Genomic DNA, 25,061 nt, shown 5'->3' with positions numbered 1-25,061 from the left:
CCTGGAGTTGCTGCGACATGACTTCTGGTATGGTAGAAAATACCACTGTAATGGCTGGGCATGGAACCGTGCCCACGGGATGATTGCAATGCACAAGATCATTTTTCCGAGCAATTGAGACAGGAGGATCAGAGACACCAACCAGGGAGAAAGAATCTGTGTTACTAGGGTGCGTATGATGAGACATCGATCCAGAGATAATAGGACTTGACTTCTGACGGAGTCTATCACTGCTCCTAGATGGAGAGGCCGTAACTGGGTTTTCTCCAGGTTCAGGGAAAGCCATGTTGCTGTAATGTTTGAGTCACTGTAGCCAGATCCTCCATAGCTTGTGTCCAAGGACAGAATGTCGTCCAAGTAGCAAAGCACTCTGACGGGTATCTGCCTGAGAGAGGCGGCTACCATTGCTAATGATTTTGTGAAGGTCCTGGGGGCCGATTGTTAAGGATATTGTTGTTGCGTTACCAACCAGCAGAGTGTAGAGCACAGAGAAAGGTTGCTGAGAGCAATGAATAACAGATGTGCAAACTGGTTTATCAAAAGTTTTCTTTATAGTGAAAAAACAATCTCAGTGTCTTTAAATCAATCCAAGTCTTTGCCAGTTAAATCAGTCCAGTGATACAAAAATCTTCTTACCACACAAACAGTAGTTGGTTAGAATAACAAACTCACTCTGGTTCACAAACCACGATAGCAGATCCATCCAACGATGATAGCACAATGATAGCAACTCCACACACTATGGTAGCATATCATCAACTGAATACGTTACAGTACCTTTCTTTTTTTTTATTGAAAAGTTTTTATTTTATAAACAAGCATACATACAATATATAATCAATCAATCAGTGTATCATCTGAATACATCTTTTTTCCTCTTACTCCTCCAATATTTATCATATCTTGATATTATCATTTCATTTGTTGTAACATTTTCCCCACATTTACTTTTATATTTGTACCTTTATCTCAACAATTTTATCCCAACCTAACCCTCCCCCCCTCCGACTTCCCAGAGCAAAAAAGGGTATAACATTTAACAAGCAAAAGCTAAAATATACTAACCTACTACGAAGTTTAAAACTCCCTCACACTCTTTAACTCCTCTTTTACAAGTTCGTCAACCTCCCTTTTGTTAATTCTCAAAATCAATTGGGTTAAATTCTTTCTTCCTGAATATAAAAGCCTTTTTCTTGGTATGTAATCCAATAACTTTAACAATATTACAAGCATTAACAAACACTGATAAGTTTCATTTTCATCCCTCAAACACCTTTCTTTTTCAACATTGCTCCCTAGTAAGATTCTAAATTAAACATTTGTCCTCTTTATTCCTTCATAAACTAATTATCAATTTCTAACTATTCAGCATTAAAAATTCTAAATTAAACATTTTAAAACTTTAAACATTTTATCACCTATATCTTTTAAAATAGTATAATCTTATATTAAACATTTTAAAAACCTCTTAATGCATCAAGAAGACCTTCTTAATTCATTTCTCAAAATATAAATTTCAAAACCTTCAGGAAACTATCCCTTAAATTTTTAATTAACCATTTCTATATTTTTTCCAGTCCTTCTTCCTCAATCAACATTGCTCCCTAATAAAGTTCTAAATTAGACATTTATCCTCTTTAATCCTTCATAAAATTAAACATTTTAAAACTTTAAATATTTTAGCTCATATACCTTCTTAAAATACTATAATCTTATGTTAAACATTTTAAAAATTTCTTAATACATCAATAAGACATTAAGTCATTTCTCAAAATATAAATTTCAAGCCCTTCAGAAAGATATCCCTCAAATTTTTAATTAGCCATTTTAATACCTCGATAACTCTTAAAAAGCTATCATTTTTACCTCAATAACTCTTAAAAAGCTATCATTTTTATATCCAAAACCAATTGTAATAACACACTTCCTTTATATTATCTTAGAATAAATTTAATTAAGCTTCTCAACCTATTGCCAAAATCCTTCCCAAAAAAGATTAATCTTCAGTTCTTTCCTTCTTTCTGTATTGTTACAGTACCTTTCTTAAATACGTTTACAACTAGTGATTATCTAATTATAGCATGACTCAGCATTACAATGAATCAGCAGTAAAACTTTAAAGTCACACAATACATGTCCATGTTAAAGTCACAGAACACATATATTGCCTGGACAACTTGTTAGGCTCAAACCATATCCTAACACCGATGAAAGGCCGAATGGCATGGCCCAATATTGGAAATGCCGATTGGCATACTTGAAACACAAGAACCTTCGATGGGATGTCTGAATTGGAACATGAAGGTAGGCCTCCTTGAGGCCTATTGAGGTCATCAAATCCCCTTGTCGGATGCAACCCAAGATGACTTGAGGGATTGCATTTTGAATTGGTGGTACACTATTAATTTGTTCATTTCCTTGAGGTCCAAAATCCCCATCCAGCCCCCAGAACTTTTTGGAACCAGGAAAAAGATGGAGTAAAAGCCGGTCCCTTGTTCTGTGGGAACCGGCTCGATTGCGGAGATTTCCAGCAAGTATTGGATCTCTGCGTTCACTAACCTCCTTTTGTCCGGGTTGGCAAAAACCGGAGATTGAATGAAGTGGTTGGGAGAGCTGGAGCAGAATTCCAAGTTGAGGCCCAGCCTGTTTGAAGGACCCAAGCGTCTGTCATGGACAGTTCTCATTGGCGCTGAAAGTGATGGAACCGGCCGCCGATCGGGTAGGCAGATTGGTAGTCACTTGCCTCTTCTGAAGGGCCTGTTGCCTGTCCCTCTAAATGGGCGCTTGGCCGAAGGTTGGCGTCTACCTCGATTTGTGAATGTAGACCTATCAGAAGGCTGGTCAAACCCTTGGGAGTAGGGTCTGTGAGGATAGGACCCGCTAGATCTGTTCTCAGTCTGAAAGTTTGAGTATAAGGTAAATACCTGCGATCAGGCCATCTGTAAGAGGAAGGCATAATCTTGCACTTATCCTTGTCTTCCACCAATATCTGTTCCAGTGCCTCTCCAAAAAGGCTGGATCCTTTGTATGGCGCCAACGCAAGCTTCCACTTGGATTTCATATCTGCCCTCCAATGACGTAACCAGAGGAGGCGGCGAGAGGTTACGGTGGACGCCAGGGCACACGAAGCAAATTTCGCTGCATCCAAAGATGCATCTGTGGAATACTCTGTGGCTGCCACCAATTTATTGACGTCCTGGTGGAGCCTGATGTCATCAGGTGGAATAAGTTCTTGAAGTTGACACAGCCAGATCAACAATGCCCGATTAAAAAAGGAAGCCAATGTAGCGGCTTTAATGGCCCAAGCGGCTGCTTAGTGGGTCTTACGGAAGGCGAGCTCCGCCTTTCTGTCCTCAGTCCTCAAGCCATCCGCTACTTCATTTGAGGACAGTAGAGGAAGTCAAGCTAGCCACTGGGGCATCTACAGGAGGCAGGTGAAGCAAACCTTGGAAATTTGGGGCTGAACAATAAAGCTTCTTGTTGTGACCATTTGGTGCCAGTAGGGAACTGGGTTATACCCATGGTCTTTGAACCACTTCCATGAAAAGTTGTGGGCAAGGAATAAACTCCTGCTCGGCCTTAGGAACTGTGAACAGTTCATCATGCGGATGAGACACCCCTTGTTGGATAGATTGGGCATCTGATACAATATTAGTTGTGACTTTGGCCTTATGTAGTAAGGACTTAAAAGATAGACCGGCGGAAGAGACCCGTAACCGTTGGTCTATCTGGTAACATTCCTTTATCATCAGAAAATTCCATATCACAGTGATGATCATCATCAAACAAGGAATTCTCACTATGGATGGAGTCCTGTTGGCAGGAGTAATCATTATCATGCTTCCCATATGCTGGGCCATGTGACTGAGAAACGGCTTGTAATGAAGAAAGCTGAGCTCCATGGTGAGCTCCAGCTGCCATAATCCTAGATATTGTCTCCGAAACGAGGGTCTGGATGTCCAATGTCAGGGCCGGCTGCAGACCCTCCCCAGTGTGGAGCTCTGCAGCAGTGGGAATAAAGGTCGCCTCAGGGGCAGATCATTTCACAGATGGGTGGGTGGAAGTTTCAACCCAACTGTGCGGGCAAAATGGTAGAACCTCCTATAGAAATCCCAGGCTCGGCCTGTTGGGGGGTGACAGCTCCTGAGGAACGCCCTTGAAAGCCCTCTGATGAAGACTGGAGGCTCCTGGTAGGGGCCAGGACCGATGGTTCTGATGTAGATGCCACCTGAGTGCCGGAAGACTGGGTTTTCTGTTGGACCAAGGCAAATTGCCTCTCTAAGGCATTGTGCTGCCTCTTAGCGTCCTTGTCATCAGCCGATGACCGTTTCGAGGGCCGGGAAGTAGGAGGCCTGGTTATGGCTGCAGTATGTTTGGTGGGTTTCCTGGCACTTTTAGAAGCCGGCTTTGAATGCTTATGAGTTTTTTTGGGGGGCGGGGGCTGTAGGCCTCCTCAATGTCAGAGGAGATATCAGAATCTGTCATAATACTGCTTGATCGATGAGGATGACCAGAGGATGGCCAGAAGTGGTAGAGGTAATGATGCTGTTGAGGCAATCCAAGAAGCAGAAGAAGCAAGTGTTTTTTTTAAAAGAGGTGTGGGTCCGAGTTAAATGATCAGGTTGCGCTCTCAGCGCAGCCCCCGTTGACCCGCAGTACACCTGAGCAAGAAATCCGGTGCTCCAAGCAGAAAAAGTCTCCAAGCAGAAAAGCCTCAGTCAGCCCCCAGCCGCTGTTTGCTGGTGTCAGAGAAAGTGCCCAATATGGCTTTTCCAGCTAGATAATAGAGTCCTTGAGGTGCGGGAGTAAATTTACCCTCTAAGCGCCGCTTTGCAGTAGCCCCCAATTCCAAGCACAAGAACAGACTGTTCCTCTGGGCCACTTCGGCTCGGTAATTGCTGCAATTGAGGCGCGAGAGTTAAATTGTCCCTCAGCACTTCCGCGGTTCGGCCATTTGACAGGAAAAAAATGGAGCGAGCGTGGGAAATCGCTCTCCAGCGCCTCCGCGGTCTTCGAGCCAGTTGAAAAGCATGCAAGTATTAAAGAGAACTCCCAGTGCAGCGAAGCCAGAAATTATGACACAGAGTGTGCCACAGCTTACCAGGCAGTGACTCCGGAGCTGCCTGAAGAATTGAGGAGCTTCGATGATGGTGGTGGCAGTCGTGCTGGCAAGCCGGGGAACCAGCTCACCCACCGGCGGCAACTTTAAACTGAAATGGACAGAGCTCTGAGACGCTGCCCACTAATTCAGGGCAGTAGTAGCCGGCCTGGAGCCCCAGGAACGACTCACCCACCGCCGGCAGCTGAGAAGCGAACTTTGCCTTGCAGAATACACTGCTGCAGCCTCCTCAATCCACAAAAATTATTCAGCTCCTTAGACAAAGGGAAAGTATTGAAGAATCCAAAGTGTGACTTCCTGTGGCACCGTAGGCCCCGAAGACGCTCCTTTTTGAGTGCCAGCCCCGCGATCTTGTAAAGCCACTAGAACAGCGCAAATCAGCTGTCTAGCGGCTTGAAAACTTTCTCCCCGGGAAAAGGGGAGGAAGAGAGAAGACAGGCATAGGTAGAGCTCCCCAAGGAGCCCCAGGAACAATTCTGGGGCTCGAAGGGTGAGAGCTCCCTGGAAGCCCGACAGAGCTCCGGATCCGGGATGTTTCTGCTTTAAGCAGAAGACGCCGCGGCCACCCCTGCAAACAACTCTTGGAATAAACATCATTCGGAAGCAGGCTGAGCAAACTCAGGAGAGATCAGATTTGCAAGTACTGAACTTTAACTCCAAATGTGTATTACTTCCTTCTGACTCATTAAGGGGAGAAAGTGAAACCAAGATGGCGACTGAGCTTTAATGGGGCGTGAAAGCAAAAGTTAAAAAGGAAAGCTTCGTTTAGCGCTGGTAGCCCCTGTTCAAAATTAGAGATTTTTTGCTTTAAAAAAAAAAAGAGGATTAAAGGCTAAAAAGACTACAGCAGTGATTTTTTTTAAAAAAAGGATTGATATTATTTAAAGACTGGGAATTTTTGGATTTGGTGGATTTGTTGTTCTGGCTGCTGAATAAACTCAAATTGGAAACTAAAAATGGCTTCAAAACAAATAAAGACTTTTGTCCCCCAAAGTGCTGGGAGCTTGCCAGCTCAAATGTCTAAATTGCAATCTCTCTCAGTTCCAACGGAACCACCAATATTAACACTTGAAATGTTGCAGGAAGCCCTTAAAACACAAGCCTCTGTTACAGAAAAAAAAATTACTTCGGTGTTTGAGGATAAAATTCGAGATGTTGCTGAGGAGATAGTTCAAATTAAAGAGATTATTCAAAAACAAAATCAAGAAATTAGAGAAGATATTATCATGGCAGTTCAAGGTCTGGCAGGCCATATTGAAGCAATAGATCAAAAAGTGGAAGAAATTAAGCAGTCTAATGAGAACTTGGAAAATAAAATGGGAGAGGTCCAGAATAAGATGGAAAGAGCAGAGGCCGATGTGATAATGATACAATATAGAGATACGGAATTTGCTTTGAGAATAGGAGGCCTCAAAGAAAATAAGCAAGAGAATTTGAGAGAGATCTTTTCAGAAGCATTTGCACAGATAATGGGAGATCAAAAAGCAAATCTTCAATGGCAAATTGACAACATTTACTGTGTCAATTCATGGGTTGCCAGACAGAAACATCTACCAAGAGACATTGTAGTCTGTTTTAAAAGAAGGAGAATACGCAATGAAATTTTACAAGTTACTTTTAAAAATAAACTTCAAGTGCAGGGGCAGGAGGTTTTAATACTGAAAGAAATCCCCCCCAAAATGTTGAGAGCCAGAAGGGATTATGCCTTTCTGGTGGAAGAACTGAGAAACCGTCAGATACAGTACAGATGGGAGGTTCCAGCTGGACTAGTGGTGAACTATTCAGGAGAGAGATAGCATCTTAACTCAGTGTGCAAGGCAAGAGATTTTTACACCAATGTACTAAAGGCTGGATGCCCACAGTCCCCAGAAGCTAGAAGGAAGATGGAAGCAGAGGGGGCAAGAAAGGGGGAGAAGGAAGAATCACTGGCACAGGCCCAAAGGGGAGCTTTGATTACTCAAGAAGATTTAATACAACTTTCAACTACTGCTCAAGCTTTGGAGGTATTTGACAAAATAGAAGAACCTAAGGATCAAAGACAGACCTGAGCAGCAGCCAAGCGTCAAGAAGAATTAAGATTACAGCAACTACAGATGATTCAAGAAACTACAAAAACAGAAGCAGTGGGAGGAGCAAGGCCAAAAAGTAAAATGCATGGAGATTTCCAGCAGATGCTCCAAAAGCTTCAGGAGGCCAAGAATGGCAACTAGATTTCTGACTTGGAATGTTAATGGCTTAAATTCACCACAAAAGAGGAGAAAAATATTTCATTATTTGAAACAGTTTAAAAATGACGTAATCTGTTTACAAGAGACTCATATTAGAAGTAAAGATCAAAAATATTTAATAAATGCAAGGTTAGGTATACATTTTGTTGCATCTGCTCCCGAGAAGAAGAATGGTATAGTTATATACCTAAAAAAAGACTTAATTGCCAAATTAATTGAAGCAGATGATCAAGGAAGATTTATAGCAATTGAACTTTTAATAAAAGGAGAAAAAATACTTTTAATTGGAGTATATGCACCGAACCAACAACAGGAAAATTTTTATAAACGTTTACATTCCAAGTTACTACAATGGGATTACAAATCATGCATTTTATTGGGCGATTGGAATGGAGTTTTGGACACTAAAAAAGATAAGAAGGGGCTTTTGCAAAATATCTCAACGTGTGCTAGATTGCCAAAATCATTTTTTGAAATGATGAATGATATGGGGTTGAGAGATATCTGGAGAGAGAGGAACTCTGAAGAAAAAGACTTTACTTTTTTCTCTGATAGACATCAATCTTTCTCTAGGATTGATTTCATATTAATTACTAATGATCTTTTTTCCAGGGTGAAGAAGACGAAGATCTGCCCAAGAGTTTTAACGGATCATAGTCCAGTTTGGATGGAATTAGAGTATGGAATGGGATTAAAGAGGTCTTGGAGGTTAAATGAAAATCTGTTTAGATATGAGGAAAATGTAAAAGAATGTAAAAAATTTATGAAAGAATTTTTTATTATAAATATGCATAAGGGTACATCTATGGAAATGGTTTGGGATGCAAGTAAAGCATATATGAGAGGTATTTTGATATATTTGAATAATAAACATAGACGTAAACAGGAAAAAAAAGGAGGACTTAGAAGAGGAAATTAAAAAAAAAGAACAAGCTTTGATATTGAACCCAGCAGACAAGAAAATAAAAGAGGCAATTAACTTACTGCGAGGGCAATTTAATATGCTAATGGCAGATCAGGTCGCAACTAATTTGCAATATGCTAAACATAATACTTTTTGCAATGATAATAAACCAGGGAGGTGGTTAGCATATCTGTTAAGGAAAAAACAAAAGTCACGGACCATAGAGAAAATAGAATATAAAGGTAAAGAGGTTTATCAGCAAAACATGATTAAAAAAGCATTTTTAGAATTTTATATGAGGTTGTATGCTAGTGATAAAATTCAAAGTATAGATGTAGATACTTACAGAAAGAGAATATTTCTATAATTACAAGAGAGCAAAGGGAGGGTTTAAATCAACCAATAACTTCCGAAGAGATCATGCTTGCAATTAAGCAGTTGAAAGTGGGTAAAGCCTCTGGGACAGATGGTTTGACAGCTGCTTATTATAAACACTTGCAGTTAGAAATGGTGGGACCACTCAAAGAGTTATTTACCAACATACAATCTGGAGGAGATGTACCCCCATCCTGGAGGACAGCTTTTATTTCTCTGATTCCAAAGGAGGAGCAAGACCACACTCAGCCAAAAAATTATAGGCCTATATCACTTTTAAATAGAGATTACAAGATTTTTGCTAAAATACTAGCAAATAGGTTAATGACAGTTATGCAACAAATGATTCATAATGATCAAACTGGTTTTATAAATGGTAGACAAATGAAGAGTAATGTAAGGCAAGTTGTTAACCTATTAGAGTATTTGGGGAAGAACAACCAAATCCCTGCGGTGCTAATATTTTTTGATGCGGAGAAAGCATTTGATCGATTGAATTGGCATTTCTTATTGAAAATAATAGAAAAGATGCAGTTCGGAGAATATTTTACACAATCTATTAAGGCAATATATCAGAAACAAACAGCGCAAATAATAATTAATGGTAGTTTAACAGATACTTTTAATATAGAAAAGGGAACAAGACAAGGATGTCCTTTGTCTCCATTATTGTTCATCTTGACTTTGGAATTTTTGTTGAGTAAGATACGTGGGTCGGACAAAATAAATGGAATTAAAATTAGGCAGTATGATTACAGAGTACGAGCATTTGCAGATGATTTGGTTGTTACTTTAACCCAACCATTACAGTCGGTTGTAGGTTTAATGGATATAATTAAGCAATATGGGCAAGTATCTGGATTTAAAATAAATGCAGGGAAAATGAAGATAATAACTAAAAACATGACTACAAATCAAAAAGATGAATTAGAAAGATTAACAGGATTTTAAATAGTAAAAAAAGTTAAGTATTTGGGGGTTTGTATTATGACATCAAATGCGAAACTATTCACGCATAATTATGATCCGTTGTGGCAAAAAAATACAGAGAGAGATTGAAAACTGGAAAAAATTACAATTATCCTTGTTAGGAAGAATAGCAGCAGTAAAAATGAATGTTTTGCCTAGGTTTTTTTTTTTTTTTCAAATGATACCAATATTTAAAAAAGATGAGAATTTGAAGATATGGCAGAAGGGTATTAATAATTTTGTCTGGGCAGGGAAGAGACCGAGAATAAAACAAAAAATAATGCAGGATATACGTGAAAGAGGAGGTCTCAAAATGCCCAACCTAAGACTATATTATGAGGCAGCTGCTCTGTCAGCAATTAGTGACTGGATGAATTTAACAGAAGAAAGAATATTGAGGGATATGATTTGGTATACGGTTGGCATGCTTATTTATTATATGATAAGAAAGTGGATAAGGCTTTTAAAAGTCACATATTAAGGAATGCTTTATTGCGTGTCTGGAAAAAGTATCAGTATAAATTAAACTATAAGTTATCAATGTGGGCAATACCCAGATACGCGATAGAGAATATAAGTGTAGAGCAAAAACAAGATGTGATTACTTATAAAGAGCTTCTTAATAAGGAAGGAGGTATACTATAATTAAAATCTTTGAATCAACTAAGAGAAGAAAAGATAATTCAAACATGGTTTCAATATGTACAGTTGCAAGCTAGATGGAGAGAAGATCAGAAAATTGGGACGGGGAAAAAATTGTTGTAATATTTGATAAAACTTTTTAATAATAAAAAAAAAAGAATCCAAAGTGTGAGAAATTCGCTATTGCCAGAGCAATAAAAAGCAGTCTCTTCAGCTCGACTTGAGTGAATAAACTGAGGCTCAGCTGAGCAGAGGAGGTGTGACCGAGGAAATTTAAAGAAATACACACTCAGTCTCTGGCTAATAGATGAAGAATAACCCACGCTTTGGATTCTCCAAGCAGCGCGCTGGAGAATCTTCCATATCTGACCATTGTGTCAAACTGTTCAAATCTTGCTCACGTAAATATCTCCCTAAGATGTTTTGGCAGTTGTAACTTTAAATAGCCGTCTATTTGAAAACTACGTTTGTATTTGTTCAACCGTTTCAAGCTACCAACCTTACTAAGGATAGTTATATCATTTTGCGCTTCTATATCCTTGATTCTTTGGGCAGCTCTTTTTTTAGCTTGTTCCTGTTATGCAAGATCACAGCTACTTACAAAATTAATCAGTTTAGTGATCCAAGAGATTTGTGATTGTGATTTTATCTGCTCTAGTAAGCATAACTTGGGGGAGTCTATCAGTCTCCATTTCATTGATTTTGTGCCAGTAATTATTTGCTGATTTTGGATAGTGCATGAATTGTATAAATTCCCAATTCAGCTCTAACTGCTGCAGTAGATGTCCTTAGATCTACACCCAAAATACATCTCAAGTGCTAGGACTGTGTTTGTTCTAATACTGTGGTCGAGTATAGACCCCAAACATTTGCTCCATACAAAAGAATAGGGGGTAACCTTAGCTTTATATACTTTAATTAATGGGGCTAGAGACCCTGGGTACCTGTGATTTTTTAATTTAAGCAATAAATTCAAACAAGTATTTGCTCTAAGTGTACTCCGTTGATGATGGTAAACCAAAGATCCAGTCTTGGAAAAACTTAAGCCTAAATATACAAAGGTGTTAACCTGTTCAATTGGTTCACCATCTATTTGCTATCTATGTCTCTGATGATGTTTTTCAAACACCATGATTTTTTATTTAGATTTACTAATGGTTAGGGAGTTATCCTTGCAATAGGAGCTAAATCTTCTTAATAGCCTATGTAATCCTATTTGTGAATACGATAATAAAATCATATCAGCATATAGCAAGACGTTATAGTATGTATTTAGGATATTTGGCATATGTACTATGAGATCCTTCATTAACCCTGCTAAATCACTGATGTATAAATTAAATAATAATGGACCCAAGATATACCCTTGTCTTATTCCTTTTATTTGTGTGAATCCTATTAGTCAGAGTCTTAATTCTTCTGCAAAGATATGATTTTCCTCTACCCAGATTTCAATTCTATTCAAAAGGAACCTAGCATATATTTTTGCTACAATGTCAATCAGACTGATGGGCCTATAATTACTAGAATCCTTTTTATTCCTCTACAGGTTCCGTGGAAGCAAACAAACATTGATAATGATTCTCCCAGTCCTCAGCAGAGATTGGTATATCAAATGCAAATCTCCATTCCTTTAGGACTCCTGCTACAGAGTGCCAAAATATTACTGAGTTATGACTTTTAGCAGCCAACTCAAGTTCTGACGAATTTGAAATGGCAACACTTTTTTAATTTTATGAATTTTTGCTATTCTCTTCTTATATGCAGCATCTCATCTTGTATATGAGTGGTAGGACTCCTCTGAGTGAGTCTCATGGCTGCCTTCAATTTCTTTTTCAACAACTGGCATTCAAAATCAAACCAACGAGATCTACCCGCTCGAAAACTTTTGGCATGGAGTTTAATTATTAGATGTTTCTTTAGCATATTGCAGAGATTAAAAAGAAATATCAGCAACTTGGAGTAAGATCCTATGTCTCTGTAGAACTAACCTCTCCTCTGTGTCTTCATCTTGGAGCCCCTGATCCCTGTGAGCTATCAGTGAATTAAGAGTACATTTTGAATCATGGGCTTTGCTATTTGCTTCCTTGTCTAATTTAGAGATGTAATTTCCCATTAGAGACTTTAATTCTTCAAACTTTTTGTTTGCTTCCAAGAGCTGGTCAAATATGGCAATAACTGTTTGTGCTGTCAGGAGGCAATTCTTGGCAACCAAATCCAAGTCTCCTTTAAAATTGTTCTTAGTATTGTTCTCCCCTCTGTCTCCTAATGGAGCCTCATTTTCCAGAGAAAGATAATCGTCATCATCCCACTCCAGCAAGGAATAGGGCTTATTTACTGAGGTTATGAGGGAGGAAGAACAAAAAAAACAAAAAAAAAAGATGACGACTTACTTGCAGAGTCCATTATTTGAAATAAGTCCTTTATCTTTGGTTGTCTGGTTGTCATTACCACCATGTTGTGTTTGGAGTTTCCTCCCAACTGTATTTCCAATTTATGTCTCCTTTTAAGTTTTCTTTTCAAGACCCCTTTTGCTTTTGCTGGTGGCCTTTGTTTCTGCATCCTTGGGTGGTTTAATTTTTAAAAAAAAAAAAACATACTCCCACAGCATCAGCAAATGCTGATAAATTCTGTAACTTGTAATCTAAAACCTAAATGCTACATAATCCTAAATCTAAAAACATAAAATTACTACACCTAATAAAATAAAACTAACTTAACTAATTTATAGATAACATTAAATAAAAAATAAACTATTTTACATCCATATAAAAGAAGCTATAAGAGGATAAGGAGCTCACTAAAAAGGCTGTCACACAACAGCCATCTTGCCTCTATATATCTCTTTAGAAGCAAAGGAATTCAACTTTTTGACCCAATATAGTTTCATGGTATTGTTACATTAAAGAGTCTTGCCTTAGCTTTTCCTGCTCATTTTAGCAGAAAAGGCAAAATAGCAGCAATCAATCAAATACTAGACCCGTGATGGCGAACCTATGGCACGCGTGCCACAGGTGGCACGCGGAGCCATATTAGTGGGCACGCCAGCTCAGCTCTGGGGCGCATGCGCGCACCGGCCAGCTGATTTTCGGGACTTCTGGGCCCACCAGAAGTAGGGAAACAGGCTGTTTCCTGCCTCTGGAGGGCCTGGGGGGGGGGAAGGCCCGTTTTTTTTCTTACCTGGCTCCAGATCCTCTCTGTGTATCTGGGAACGGCGAAAACAGCCTTTCCCACTTCCTTGGAGGACCTACGGAGGCTCAAAGCGCCCATTTCCCCACTCCTGGTGGGACAGGAAGTGACGTTTTTTCCTGTCCCCAGCCTCCAGAGACTCCTAGAGAGGCTCCTACAGACTCCTAGAGAGGTTGGAGTTGGAGTTAGTGAAAGTAATTTTCACGTAATTTTAGTAATTTTCAAGTCCAGCGTGTTTCCTCCTGTGTGAGTGGGGCCCTGAATTAACTGGGTCAGGTCCATGGCCGTCATGGAAGCCATGAACTCCCGCTGAGTTGATTGCTGAGTTGATTGCTGATTGAATCGTTCTGTGAACTAGGATTAATTGCAGATTGTATTTATTGGACATAAATACATGTTTGTTTATTTATTCAATTTCTATAGCTGCCCATCTCGACCTAATTTACCCTACTTCAACTTTACAATGTATTTATATTGTATTTTAAACTGATCAATTTAGTCAGTGAATGTATTTTAAAATATACTTCCACCCAATTCAAACTTGAATATCTTGTAATAAAATCTTGTAATTTTTAAAACCAGCACCCAACTCTAACTCATCTATTTTGTAAGGTGAGTAGAATTGCACACAATTCCCAAGTTTTCAGCACAGCTCTTCAAATAAATAAGTAAATAAAGTGTGGTGACTTCAAATGTGCTTTTTGGTATTATTGGTTCTTTCCAAGGAGCAAAAGTAGAAATAGGAGAAGGCTGTGTTTGGACCAAACTCTGCCACAATCTAGTAGAAACTGTACATTTGCACAGCTTAGCAATTGGACTGTTCACTTATTTCATGAGGTTCAATTATCCTCAGATGTAAGTGTACTCAGGAGAAAACCGAGAGTAGGAGCAATAAGAAAATAAGTGACTTGTGAGGAGAAGGATCCACAGTCTTGTCCTCATGCTTTTTTTGTCCTTAAATTTGGTGAAGGGGTTGCTTGCTTTCATATGAATTTGGCCCTGAAACAATTCACTTGGTTTTCTGCCCTCTAGCCTTCTTTTTTGGGTTATACATCAGGCTCAGGACCTTGGACAGAAGCCATAGTGAATATTCAACATGAATAACTGTACCAAATCAATCTATCTATCTAGATCAACCTATCTAGATCAACCTAAAATTTCTTTAGCTAAAAAGGCTGCTGCTGTCCCTGGAGTTCTACTTTGAGTAGTCTATCTCTTTCTCTAGTAAAAAAAGAACTAATAATTGTATACATCTGAAGGTTCCAGGAGAAACAATGCTTTTTTAAAGGAAAACTTGAAGAACACATATGTCTAAAAAAGTGTTATTTTTCTGTTCAAATAGAAAATGATCTAACTTAATGCTGTAATTATTAGAGGTTGGAATGGATTTCTCAAGAAAAGTCTTATCAGACTAAATTTACCTCTTTACTAAAAAGCAAGAAACTTATTTGATAGATTATAGGAATGCTGCTGACATAATACACATTTCATAAAGGATCCCATGACATTCCTATCAACAATCTAATTATCTATGCATTGAATGGCATAAAAACAAAGTAAATATATTACTGGCTCAAAAATCATATCCAAAGAATGCTCATCAATAGTTCCTCATCACACTAAAAGAAGGCATTGATCAGGGTACCACACTCTGGAGCCTCTACTTATCAAATAATTTTATTAATGGCTTAGGTTAGAAGAATGTTTATCAATCTTACACATAACAGTACATTCCATGGACAATCCATATCCTAGATAAAAGAAGTAAAATACAAAACTATCTTGATAGGGTAGAGCAATAGCTTGAGAACACCAAAATGAAATTTAACAAAGATGAATATAGGGTTGTTCATTTAAGAAATAAATAAAACATACATGTATAGTGAATAGGAGATATCTAGCTTTACAATAGCAATTGTAAAAAAAAAGACCAATTAAAGATTATCAAGTGATTAGAAATTAAGTCCCACAAATAAAGATTGAAGGAGTTGGGCATATTTAGCCTTGAAAAGACATGTTATAATCTATAAAAGATTATAGGCATATTATAAACACAAGAAAGAAATGGCCCAGGTCTGTTCTCTATCATCTCAAAGGGCAGGACACTCAATAGAGTTCAGCACATTCCAGTTGAATGTTAAGAAAAACATTAATTCCTGCATTGAACAGGTAGTAGATTTAGTTGACCTAAATTGACCCTTACAATTCTATTATTCTACTTGCTTGTATACAGCTTTAACATCTGGGGAAATGAAAGGCATAGAGGGGGGAATTCAGTTAATTTTATTACACTAGACAAAAAATATTCTACATAGATGTTAATATTTTTGGTTATCTTAAAAGTTACATCCCAAGGTTTGATTTCCTCATATTCTATGCTTTTAGTATTTGTAAGTACTCTTTTTTCCCTTTGATATTCTATTTATTTTAAATCTAATTTAATATTTAAATATTTATTTTAAATCTAATTTAATATTTAAAATGGAATATGGATGCATATTTGTTTGATTTATCATTTTTCCTTTGATTTGCACAAACTGATTTAGTGCAACTGGCAGTACTAGGTTGTTATCACAATTGAAATAGAAACTGAAAAGAAATCATCCAATTTAATCAAGCACATTAACACTTAACTTGGTTTAATGTGGAATCAACAGATCATTACACTTGAAGTGTTCTTTAAAAGCATCTCATTCCTCCTAATATAAGAGAACTGCAGAATGAATGTTCTTCAGAATGTTTTTCTGAACAAATGTGTTCGGAAAAGACCTCAGGCTGATCAACAGTGCCAGCAGGAGCAACACTCAGTGAAATCAATAATTCAATGAATTTCTATGTTTTAGTAAACTATGTGCCTCTCTTCTCATCACTGGAGAAGAGAAACCTTTGAAAGATGGGAATATAAACTGGTTTGGGCTCATCTCAAAAACAGCAAAAAAAAAAAAAAAAAGAAAAAGAAAAAAGAAAAAGTCAGTGATCCAGCTAAACAGAATGCAATGCAACTCCTGGGGGACTGGGAGGTTCACATTACCACTACATCTCCCTGTGTTGCCTAGCCTGCTTTAATTTAAGACATACTTGAACATTTAAATCTACAAATCTGGTTTGCATGCCAGTGAAAAATGTCCACAGCCAGAAAAATGATATTCTGATTGTCAGGGGGATTAGCTATCAACATGTGAGATCAGGGACAGTCATTACGGAAGCAGAATTCTAGTCTGGTTATTGTCCGGGATTGTTCAAGTAATCAGAGCTGGGTATTTGGCTGGGGCAGTGAGGCCTGATCTATTTTCTTTTCTGTGTCCAAGTTCCTTTTTAAAAAGAAAGTTGGGAGAAAATGATAGAAGGTGCTGGTGTATGGTTGCTTTTAAAGGAACGAAAGAGCTGAATAGCCGAAAAGTCAGGTTGCTGAATTATCATGTCAGGATCTCTAAAGAAAGTTAGGTAAAGGTAAAGGTTCCCCTGCACATGCGTGCTAGTTGTTTCCGGCTCTAAGGGCTCATCTCCGTTTCTAAGCCAAAGAGCCAGCACTGTCGGAAGATGTCTCTGTGGTCATGTGAAGCATGACTAAACACTGAAGGTGCACGGAGTGCTGTTATCTTCCCACCAAAGTGGTCCCTATTTTTTAACTTGCATTTTTTACGTGCTTTCAAACTGCTAGATTGGCAGAACCTGGGACAAGTAACGGGAGCTCACTCCGTTACATGGCGCTAGGGATTCGAACCTCTGAACTGCTGACCTTCTGATCAACAAGCTCAATGTCTTATCCACTGTGTCCCTTAAAGAAAGTTACATACCTATTTTTTTCATCTTCCTTGATTCTCTTCTCTTCACACATCAATCCTTGCTGGCTCATAATGTTATTTTCTACCTTACCTGTTTCTTTCCCTCTTCTTTTTCTATAGAGATAGATTATACTACTGATTTTGGCAGTGGTTTGCACTCCAAGCTTGTTTTAATTTAGTTTCTGAACATTTCATTACCGACTAGGTAACATAATCAACAGGATTTTCTTGTCCTATTCTCCTTAATTTATAAATGTCTTGTGTGCCAGTGTGGTCAGTTGGTCATTTGATTGTTTGGAGCGATATTTAAATTCTGAGCAGCTGACTGGTTCTCTTGTTGATTGGTTGTTCGAATGGTCTGGTTTCTTATACATTCATCTGTTGATCTAGATCAATATGCTTGTTAATTGCTCCTTTGGTAGAATACCAGGTTTCAATAAATTCATGTGTGTGGCAGGTGTTAGCATGGTCAATTATTTTTGTTCCTTCCCACTAGTATCTTTTCTATCAATTAAACTAGTGTCTTTATTATCAATATTGTTTGAGATCAGAGATTTTTAGTCATGCCGTTTAACTGCTAGTTGATGTTCATGAACCCTTGTTTTCAACTGCCTTCCTGCTTGTCCCATATAGAATTGCTTGCAATCGTTGCAATTGGTTTTGTATACTATGTTGCTGTTGTCTTCCTTCTGTATTTTGTCTTTGATTTTAGATAGCTCTTTTCTGAGTGTAAATGTGGGTTTCTGAGCTATCATTATTCCCAGGGGTTACAGTATTCTGGCAGCCATTATACTACTGAGCAGGGCCAGGTTTCAAAACCCATCGCTACTGGTTTGCGCATGTGTGTGTGTGACGCTTCTGCACATGTGCAGCATCCAGGCGGGTGGGCAGAACCTCCCGCCACCGGTTCGCCCAATCTTTCAATCCCTCTTCTACGGCTCCCTGTCACCAGTCGGCTCCACAATTGATAAGACTTTCGGTTAGGACAGGTAGAGGAAAAAGAACGCCGCACTAGGAGGAGACTCTATGGTGGGGGGAACCAGACTTCCGGTAGGCTCCAGAATTGAATGGGAGGCTTCTGGTTAGGACCTTTGTGACTCTGAGTGTTTAAGGTTGCCGACCTCTGGCCTAGAGGCTACTGCCCTCACCAAATTGTATACATAACTCACCTTGTCATCTTAACATGTTATTAAAGGGTAGGGATGGCCTGATCAGATAATATCTGACTAACGAATTTAAAATACTTCTGGAATATTCTTTTTAGATTACAGAACTTTATCCTGACAACTTCAAACTTCATTCTAAACATTATTCATTTTCAATGTTATGCAAAATGCTGCATTTCAGAAAGGAATATACATACCATTATTTCTGCATTCTGTACTAAATGCAGAGATATATCTAGCTCAATTGACTGCACACACAAATATTTCATATGGGACATGCTTGACAAATGCCTCACAAAATATTTGTTGATGCAATAACAGTAATTAGATAGTCCAGTATTTGGCACATAAAAATAATCTTTCAAAATGGTATTGGGACAGCTCCTAACTCAAAATGCAATTGGGATAGCTTTTGTTATTATAGGAATACAGAAGCTTTTAAATTGCTCCAAATTCTTAACTGATGGAAGAAGAAAGATATAATGAGAAAAGCAGGACAAAAATATTGGTCAAGAGGTGATGTAAATGATATGAGTTCTGTCAAAGTAAACATTAAGTATCACTGGTTTTAAATATGCAGAGTTGGGCACACTTTGTTCAATTAATGCCATAAATGAATTTTAACTGCCATTTAATTTTGACTGGTTTTCAGTAATATTTTTAATATTTGAAATTTCAGAATATATCATAAACAGAGTGGATCTGTTCAATTCACTATCACAAAATCATTTTTTTAAACATAAGATAATAATTTTGAAATATCCTGGTTTATCTGCTCTTTTTGTACCTTTGAATTAAAAGCAATAATATTTTAGCAGAGAAGCAGCACTGGGTTTATTGTATGATAATTGTGGAGAAATCAAAAGTAATCATAGCATCATTTGCTTTTGCACCCAGAGGTTGCACTAATGAATCATCTTGGAAAAAAGTCTCACAAAGGAGATTACAAAATATAGTCCAGCACACCCTGCATCATATTAAGTCTCTTTGAGAATTCTACCATGCTGCAAACACAAACAACTTAGCTAAACAGCAAGCCAGAGAACTGCTCAGTATCTTCTAAATAAACAAGCATGCACAAAGCCAAAGTATTAACTATGAACCTCTGAAGTTAGTTTCAACACTTTTTGCTCTCAAAGCAATCAAACTAACTGCATCCAGATTTTGGTTCTGCAAATGAAAATAACAAGAGAGCTGAGTCCCAAATGATACCATTAAGACAATATTATAAAATATTTATAGGCAGTGCTTCCTGCTATTAATAAATGGCATTAATGTTTTAAAATAGTGGTGCTCCTCCATTCTTTGTCATTAACTATAATTAATATCCTGATGGTTTAAAACTATATATTAGCTTGTAGAAGAAAAACTATTATGAAAATCATGTGACATTTTTAATGCATTTCATTTTTATATAGCTTATTAATTGTAGCTCAGAAGGCTAACAGAAGCATTTGAAGTATGCTGTGTATGAATGAACTCCCTCTTTTTCCACAGAAAAAAAGGCTGTTCCAGAGATCAGTAACTCAGAATATCTGCTGATAGCAAGTTCAGCAGAGAGGAACATTGCTCTGGGTAACTTTCTTCTTGTACAAATCACTTGTTCTACAAACTTAGCAACTGCATCCATACTATTAAAGAAACCCAACATTCCCATAACTAACCCTTGTAATTTTGTAGAATAAAATATTTTGGGGAATATCCCCAAATAGTTTCAACATACCATAAACCCTTTAATGAGCTGCTCTATTCCCTTTAAAAATTGTCATTATTCTGCTTTTAACAACTAACAGAGTAACTTTACAATTCAAATTACTGCTCCAGATTGCATGGGAAACTGTTTATTGCTCTTTCTACTCCTGATATGATTGAATGCTTTGTCAGCAAGGAGTACCTGTCCCAACAGGTGACCATGCAAATCTGGATCATCTTTTTTGGTAGATAGATATTGGGGGTTCTCTTAAGCAATATTGAAAGGCATAGGCGGCTCCTCACTTGTCAAGTTTAAATGTATGTTTGGTTTGACATCAACTCCACCATCTTTAGTAGTACCGTACTTCTTGGCAGTACTGCCTGGGATTTCAGGATTGGTGGAGCTGATTTCCTGCAATTTGACTAAACTATTGATCACTGACATAACTGCTGTTAAGAAAGTGCCTGGAACAGGCCAAATTTGCACAAAGAATCGAAAGATATTTGTTATGGCTGCCTTCTCTATCAGATTCCTTTATTTAACATCCAGTGACAATTCAAGAAAGCTTGGTCAAAAAAACTTGGTCAAAAGTTTTAGTGCATTTAATGTGCACGATTCCTCAATATGTGGGCTTAGCAATGAAGCTGGGAAGCCTGGCCAAATGCAATGGTACTTAAGTAAATCCTATTCTAACAAGAGTTATAGGATCATTCATTTAACAGTGCACCCCGCTGAAATCGTAACTCCAAAAGCATGCTTGCATTCCACAGCACTATAAAGTCTGAATTAACGCAAGTGCTGTAATTTACATGGGATCAGGCTGCAGAATTGCGGTTGGTCTGAGTAAGGAATAGGTGGTTTAAGATACTGAAAGACGACAGAAAGAACTTGAAAAGCAATAAATGTGCCCATAAGTTGTCTGTAGAGCTAAATGAAGAGTAAATGAATTAATAAGATCTCTTGAAAAGGACGATTCAGACAAGTCTGGATATTTGAGCAAGTCATGGCATTCGCCCCGGGACAAGCAAAGGCGCCGCTTCTACTGTCACGGGAACCTTATGGAAGAATGGGGGCTTAAGGGCTAAGAGGGGGGGTCTCTTTCCGGAAACGGGACTTCTTCCTCCCGACAGTGGTGACCAAGACTGGACTCTGAAATGGGTCGCGTCCAACACTTACAAAAGACCACGAAAGTGGATCCGGCGAAAAGTTGACCTCTCCTCCCCAGATACAAAAGCAGCCATGAAAGCTGGCCTCCTGGGAGGCTTTTGTTCGCTCGCCCGCCCAAAGCCTTGAGCCTCTGCCCCCCTCCGCCGAGACGGTTGGCGCAGCTTCGCCCTACTTCGCCGCCCCGGCCCTTTGGCTGAGCCAGCACGCTTCTTGCCCTGGAGAGCCGAACAATTGTCTTACCGCGAGGTCGCTTTTTCCCTTCCTTTCGAGCGCAGAGAGTTGCTTCTCCTCTCGCGGGCGGTTTGGCAAGCGACTGCCTCCTTTGACCCGCTCCCCCCGCCAGTTATATAGGACTCGCTTCGAAGAGGCGCCTGTAGATGGCAGCTCAGCTAATCAGCTCCTCCTGCTGCCGCCGCCCAGGAGCTTGTACTGAACAGCGCCGAAGCGGCGAATTGCGTTTTCCCCTGATATCTACGTGCGGGCCACGATCACCTACATCCTGTCCCCTGGATAGGAAAATCCCAGCTAAACTTTCCCAAAGCTTCCAAGGATCCCGGATCACCTCTCCGCAGGGCTCTTCCATGCCCCGGCCTGCCCGCTCTGAAGTGCGCGGTTGCAGAGCCTCACTGTGCCCCGGGACGTTGCGCCTCTAGGCCCGGGTGCAACTCGCTAGGGACTACCGAGGCTTGCACCCTGCTTCGGTTATCCTCGCAGAGGCAGCCATCACTGGAGTCTACAGAAAAGCAGGTCAGCATCAGAGTTAACAGAGTTGGATGGGACAAGTTTGCAGTCCCTGTTACTGGGTCCTTTCCTGCCACAGAATTGAGGCTGGTGACTGATGTCTTACTGACTGTTTTAATACGGATCATTTAAGGAAAGCTATTGTGCATTTCTTCGGCTTATTTTTTCCCCTCCCATCAAAGGCTTTTCTGGGTTGGAATCTTAAAGCAGTTGACTTCCATTATAAATCGCCAGGAAACAATTTACCACTTTAGAAACCCTATTTTGGATTTTAGGCCTTCCTCCAACTTGGTCCCACTTTAGTTCGGTGTTTTGTCCAAACTGATCTTATCAGAGGTCCTGATCAGTCCGCTGCTTTCACTCAATCTTTCCATGAGCCGGTCTTGGAGAACTTGATTTCCCCTGATGACCTCCCTCTTCCTGCTTGCTCTTCACACCTTCCTGGCTGGTGCATCCACCTATGGATAGTAATGAGCAGAAAGAACACTGCCCATCCAGTTTTGCCATTCCTTTCCAACTGGTTCAAAAAAGGAAGAAAAAGCTAACAAAAAATTCCTGCAGGATACATGTTTTAGAAAGATACTAAGAACATGGAGTGAGAACAGGCAGAAGTTCTCTCCTTGTCACTCAAACACTTCAATCATTCTGTGCTTCACATAATGCTTTGCCTTACAAATAATTAACTAATTCATTCTTAATCTTGCATGTCCTCCCTCAGTTTGGTTATCCAACTTTCTATCCCTCTCATTTCCCATTTTTCTCCTCCTTTTCAAAGCATGCATTTTGTATTCCAATGTTTTGTTTTATTAACAGACAAAAAGCTTTAGTTAGCCCTTCTCCAGTAGCTTTTCCCTGCTACAAATCACTAAGTAGATTTTTACTGTGTCAAATTATAAATAACACAGTTGGATGATTATATAGTCAAGTTAGTGTCAACTCTTAGCACTACAGGTAGTCCTTGATTTACAACAGTTCATTTAGTGACCTTTCAAAGTTACAATGGCACTGAAAAAAGTGTCATGACTATTTTTCATACTCATGACCATTGCAGCATCTCCATGATCATGTGATTTACATTCAGATGCTTGACAACTGGTTCATATTTATGACAGATGAGGTGTCCTGGGGTCATGTGATCACATTTTACAAGTTTATGACAAGCACAGTCAATGGGGAAGTCAGATTCACTTACCAACCATGTTACTAACTTAATAACTGCAGTGATTCACTTAACAAATGTAGCAAGAAAAGTCATAAAATGGGGCAAACTCACTTAACAAATTTCTCAGCAATATAAATAATGCACTCAGTTGTGGGCATAAGTCAAGGACTACCTGTATCTAGATCTTCTCCATGATTTGTCCACAAGCTTGCCTTCAAGTGCCCCAGTAATGTACCAATGATATATCTTTACTGCTATAATTAAATCTATCTACCTTACTACAGGTTGTCCTCTTCTGTTTCCTTTCACTTTTCAACCAGTAAGATTTCTCTAGAGAGCTAGGTGTCTACATAATATGATATTTGAGCCTGGTCATTTGTGCTTGAAAAGAGAACTCTAGATTTATTTTTTAGATACTTATCTTCTTCCTATACTTTGACTTTGTAATTAGTAACCTTCATTATGTTCTGTTTTGGCCTATTAACGGTGTATGTGAGTGAGAAAGAAAAAAAATTGTGAATGAAACAGCTGGGTGGAATGGGCATGGCTCAAATTGCTTTGGCAAAGAATTACTGGAACCTTTGAGAATGTTATGGCAGCAATGCAAGAAAACAAAATGTTACTATGATCCAAAACTGTAAAGAAAAAAAAATTACCCTGTACTAAATTTGGAATACTTCATCCCCTCAAAATGATCTGCAAGTTGAAAGGTAGTTTCATTTTCCTAAATGTTTGATCTAGAGTTGGGAACACGTTAGGAACAACAACAGTTAGGACTGCTGTTCCATCTGCAGGGAGAGAGTGACTATTGTTGGCCTTTGACATCCAGCCGCTGTGAGAGAATGGCTGTGGCCATCCGCCTGCACTGCAACTATCTGATCTGGTCGCCCCATCACTGTGAGAGAGTGAAGGGGCCCCAGCTTCATCCTGGCCAGCCTTTTTTGCCACCTCTCACCTCAATGACTATCCTTAAATATCGCTGACATCCAGGGTTCCCCTTTTCCATCTCATCATACTTGTATGGCTTATACCTTGGCAGATTTGCTCGCGCTGCGAGATGCCCCCCTCTTGCGGCGATGGCTTTCCACTTTATCAAAGGCCTACCTTAAGGACGGGCTTTGGAGCCCTGAGAGGTGGCATGTTTTAAAGCGGGGATTGAGGGGTTTTTTAATTAGGGTTTTTAATAATTTTTTAAGGGGAACTGGGAGGGTGACCAAAGGGGATGGGTGGGGGGTAATCCACCTAGGTCAGGGCCCAGCCCGGCACAGGGTAATGGTCTGGAGGGCGCAGGACGAGGGATTGGGGATATCATCAGCACGGTGGATGGGAGGGGCAGATATGGTGAGAGCAGAGGACCTTATCTTGTGTCAGGGGTGCGCACTCGCTACTTGAGAGCGATTGTGCGCCCCGGTCCTCAAGGCTCCTCTCGGATACTAGGTGGCACAGTTATTCAGGACCTGGGCCTCCGGCTGATGCTGTGCAACGCCAGGTACGTGGTAAATAAGCCCCCCCTCATTTACGATCTTAGTCAAGAGGGGGGAGGGGACCTGGCAGGTATTACGGAGACCTGGTTGGGCCCGGAGGGAGGGGTCCCTCTGGTTGAGATGTGCCCACCAGGCTTCAGAGCATTCCATCAGCCGAGGGCCCAGGGGAGGGGAGGGGGGGTGGCGGTTATTATTAAAGAAGGTCTTGGTCCGAGGGAGACCACTGTGCCACAGATTGCCGGATGTGAGTCTCTCTTTGTGAGATGGGGTCATGGGGTTCAGATGGGCTTGCTGCTTACCTGGCTCCCTGCTGCGTGGCAACGGCCCTGCCCGAGCTACTCGACGTGATAGCCACGGTGGCAGTTGATACATCCAGGCTTATGGTCATGGGTGATTTCAACTTGCCGTCCGTTGGTGAAACTTCGGAGATGGCTCGG

At 39.7% G+C, this 25,061-nt stretch overlaps 1 protein-coding gene across 1 annotated transcript in view; it reads right to left on the bottom strand.

Annotated features, from left to right (window-relative positions):
* The window catches only part of ACKR3 (atypical chemokine receptor 3), a 49,526-nt gene extending 27,680 nt beyond the window's left edge, over window positions 1-21,846 (bottom strand). The window contains exon 1 of the mRNA XM_087885752.1: window positions 21,478-21,846. The gene's annotated coding sequence lies outside the window, so the exon portion shown is untranslated. The remainder of the gene's footprint in view (window positions 1-21,477) is intronic.
* Window positions 21,847-25,061: the final 3,215 nt, after the last annotated feature.

Source organism: Pantherophis guttatus, chromosome 1 (genome assembly GCF_059756535.1).
Source record: "Pantherophis guttatus breed Tessera chromosome 1, ASM5975653v1, whole genome shotgun sequence".
In the NCBI taxonomy this organism is placed as follows: Eukaryota; Metazoa; Chordata; class Lepidosauria; order Squamata; family Colubridae; genus Pantherophis; species Pantherophis guttatus.
The sequence above is the reverse complement of the archived record's forward strand: the minus strand, read 5'-3'. Positions and strand labels throughout refer to the sequence as shown.